General features: G+C 41.4%; 1 pseudogene; it reads left to right on the top strand.

The window, feature by feature from the left end:
* Positions 1–307: 307 nt before the first annotated feature.
* Positions 308–1,992, top strand: LOC103277229 (annotated as a pseudogene).
* The last annotated feature ends 2,405 nt before the right edge of the window (positions 1,993–4,397 follow it).

Here is a 4,397-nt window from a genome sequence, read left to right as displayed (position 1 = left end):
GAATAATATAGAAGGGGCAAAAATTAGCTGAATGTACTCCTTTCTGATAAAATTGCAAAACAAGACACATTGATATTTTATAAAAATCACAAATATCCAAAATATATTAAAACCTACTTTCACTCTGCTCCAATGTTTTGCTAGGAGCAGGCACCTGGGATGTGGAAGAAGGTCTGGAGCCAGGTGTTTCAGTTGTAGGCTTTTCTGGAAAGCTTAATCCATCTCTGGGAGAGCAGCAAGAAAATATTCATGGAAGAAATGAGTTGTGACTGCTGGCTGGGAGACAAAATCAACACAGCTTCAGGGATGCAAACTTGGTTGATGTAAGTGGTGGTTTGGAGACAGAACCCTCTAATGGAAAAGATACACTAGAAGGTGCTGGGGATACTTCAGAGGTGTTGGATACTCAGGTGGGCTCCGTGGATGAAGAGAATGGCCGGCAGCTTGTAGAGGTAAAGCTGCAGTATGGGATATGTACCAAGTGGTTCACTGCAGATACATTTGGCATAAATACCTCATCCTGTCTCCCTTTCATGATCAATTACAGTTTTCATTGTAATGTATGCCATCATAGCGGGAACATCTATTTCTTCTGGAAGCAAGCAAACTTGAAAGAAATGTGCCTTAGTGCTTTGGCTAACCTAACATGGCAGTTTCAGAACACAGGATGAACATCTGAAAACCATGTTCTCCAACGATAAGGATATTATACCATTTATTGATAAATACTGGGAATGCATGACGACCAGATAGAAACCTGGGAAAATGACATGGCCAAATAACATTGTTAAAACAATGAGTAAAGAAAGAGATGTATTCTTGGTAAAGGAACAACCTGATCCTGGGAGTAAAGACCCGGAAGAAGATTACCACAACTTTGGACTTTTAGATCAGGACATTAGTAACATTGGTCCTACTCATGACAACCAAAAACAAAGCAGTGCTTTGTCTACCAGTGGAAATCTAAATGGGGGAAGTGCCACAGGAAGCAGTGGGAAAGGAAGAGGAGCTAAGCAAGCAGCAGGATGGCGGGACCACAGGGACTACCCAAAAGGCCCTAAGCGACCCTTTGTTTTCTGCTCAACGCCTTCCCCCTCATGGCTATCCCTTGGAACACCCATTTAACAAAGATGTCTATTGGTATATTTCAGCTGAACCTGATCCCCATGCCCCTGACCCGGAGAAGTTTGAACTTGACTCCTGGGCGGGAAAACCTATTCCTGGAAACCTCTACAGAGCCTGCTTGTAATGAATGAGTTTTTTTAGCCCTACATGGTCGAGCTCCTCAGTTAAAGATCTCCGATGACCGACTGACTGTGGTTGGAGAGAAGGGCTACTCCATGGTGCGGTTTCTAATGGGGTAAAGAAAGGTGCCTGGTACTTCGAAATCACTGTGGATGAGATGCCACCAGATACTGCTGCCAGGCTGGGTTTGTCCCAGTCCTTAGGTAACCTTCAAGCTCCCTTAGGTTATGACAAATTTAGCTATTCTTGGTACAGCAAAAAGGGAAGCAAATTCCACCAGTTCATTGACAAACACTACTCTTCTGGCTATGGACAGGGTACGTCCTAGGATTTTATATTAATCTTCCTGAAGACACAGAGACAGCCAAGTCATTGTCTGATACTTACAAAGATAAGGCTTTGATAAAGTTCAAGAGTTACTTGCATTTTGAGGAGAAAGACTTTGTGGATAAAGCAGAGAAGAGCCTAAAGCAAACTCTCCATGGTGAGATAATATCTTATAAAAATGGTGTCAATCAAGGAGTGACCTACAAAGACATTTTTGAGGGGGCTTACTTCTCACTGTACAAGAGCTGCACGGTTTCCATTAACTTTGGACCGTGCTTCAAGTATCCGCCAAAGGATCTCACATACCGCCCTATGAGTGACATGGGCTAGGGCGCTGTGGTCGAGCACACCCTTGCTGATGTCTTGTACCATGTGGAGATGGAAGTGGATGGGAGGCACAGTCCCCACTGGGAACCCTGACCAGCTCCCTCTTTTCAGACATGGAGTCTCTGGGGAATAGTATTGAGGGTTGTGTTTTTGTTTTTGAACTGTCTCAAATGTTTCCAAAGACACTGCAGAACACAGCCTCTCCTTTTTGCAAGTTAAAAAACTGGGTAGGACTGTGGGAGACCCCTGTCCTCCAGTGTTCTCACCTCACTTCAGTAAATGCTCTTATTGTGTGTGCCACAAGCCAACACCTACTGATCCCAGGATCCTTTAAACACCCTGTGAAATTGGTGCTGTACCATGTGCTCTTCCAGCTGGGACTTGTGACTTTACCGTATTTTCTAAGAAGTGTGTAATCCTGTCCAAGTAACTTACTTAAAGACATTTCCCTTTGTATGCATTGGTTCCATCCCACCTTTTTCCAGGGAAGTGGTGTGCCTGTTTTGGAGAGTAGCAGAAATCCATACCTGTACGTTCCAAACCAGTACAACGAGCTGTTTCCTTCTGGTGTGGCTTTGGTTTTGTCAGTAATTTTGAAATATACCTTTGAACAGTGGGATCTCTGAAACTAAACTATTAGATCTCTAGAACTGTAATTGTGAAAAAAACTTGCTTGCAGCTTTAACAAATGAGAAACTCCTCCAAATAAAGCTTGTTTGTAAGTTAAAATGAATAAATAAATAAATAAAACTTCTACTTTTTCCATGAAACAGACATAGAACCTCTTAATCAGACATTTCAGAATGTATGTGTGTGTGTGTGGGGGGGTGCTTCTGAGCTGAGCAAACCACATGTTCAGCTATGGGTAAGTAGGATTTAATAGGTTTTAACCGTACTCTCAAGCCACACAATGGACTCTAACTAGAGAAGGAGATGAGGCTTCCAAGGTAACATTGTCAAACCTTGTGATCACTCACTGCTACAGGAAAAAACCACCACTCCCTTTCTCCAGCGTTACTAAGTCATCTCCTCTGTGCTATCTTCAGACTGGTTTTCTAACCCAATGTGCTTGAAATACAAAGTTCAGACAGCAGCAAGAACTCTTGCCCCACGCTACTGTTGACATAGCCTACATGGATCTATCCACTTACCAGGCAATAAAATCTTGCAATGTCTCCTTGGGAGCCAGCCTTGGAGGCTCACCTGATTGACAGGGTCCTGGTGGACCGAAGACCCCGGGCCGCAGGGCGAGCCCAGGAAGCTGAGGCCCTTCTGTCTTCCACCTTTGCTGTTTGATACCGCCGAAGAATTCTGTGCAGTCGTGGAAGAAGAAAATGGCATGTTTATGTGAAGTACTCACAGCTAACCTGGAAATATCATGGTTCATTTTTCCATTTCCTACTATGCCACTTGGCTTTTTCTAACATATGCAAGTGTTAAACTCTGAAGCACATCAAGAATGCTTTCTTTCACTTGGTTATAAGTTACTAGATATTGCTTAAGTAATAAATGACATAAGTATATTCACTCCTTATTTGATTTAGAATTATGCAGTTTAGTGTTTAGACATAAGGTTTTTTAGAAGCACAAGTTTATAGTAAGTTCATTATGAATTCATTATAAGTTCTAACACTTATCTACAAGTTATGTAGGTGACTTATAACACTGTTTTCACTGACTTCGGATAAAGATTAATGTTAAAATTTTTACTTAATTTAATAGTTAAAACTCTAAGTTAACATTTGTAGAGTGGGTTTTCACTGAACTCATAATATAATAATCAGACACTTTTATGACAGATCAGCTAAAACAGAAGGCAACATTGAGGGGCCTGGGAAACATTACTAAAAGCTTCTTTTGAGTTCTCTTTAGAAACAAGCACTGCAAGATAAGAGAAAAGTAACGAGGACATCTGGACAAGGGAGGCGATCATGGGACTCTGAAGAACATAAGAGCCTAAGATGGGAAAATTCCTGACACATAAAGAAATATACACTTAAAGAAACTTTCTTGAGACATTTCAAGGACTGTACTTTGGGACATTGGACTGAAAGTGTCATTGTTGGCTTTATGAATAAGACTTGTTGTCTAAATGCCTATGAGATTCTTGGTTTGTTTACTAATAAGCTTATGGGAATCTTGGTTTGTTTGCTACTATGCTTATGGGAATCTTGGTTTGGTTGCTACTAAGACCACTAGATGGTAACTTTTAAAAGACATGTACGTGAAGGAATTTTCTTTGTCTTGCCCCTTCATGAGTGGTATAAAAGCTCTGTGTTAACTAACATTAAATTGTCATCTGTTCAGGAAGCAGGTGTCTGAGTATAATATTTTCATTCTTCGCCTATCTGTCTCTCCTTCAGGAAATCTCACGACCCTTGTGGGGCTGGACCCCCGCAATATACACAATGGAATATTATGCAGCCATAAAGAACGACAAATATATGAACTTTGCAGCAACCTGGATGGATTTGGAGTCGATCGTACTCAGTGATTTA

The sequence above is a fragment of the Carlito syrichta genome, unplaced genomic scaffold (assembly GCF_000164805.1).
Source record: "Carlito syrichta isolate Samal-C Ts95f unplaced genomic scaffold, Tarsius_syrichta-2.0.1 Scaffold316641, whole genome shotgun sequence".
NCBI lineage: Eukaryota > Metazoa > Chordata > Mammalia > Primates > Tarsiidae > Carlito > Carlito syrichta.
Note: the sequence above shows the minus strand (reverse complement) of the source record. Positions and strands in the feature narration are given on the sequence as shown.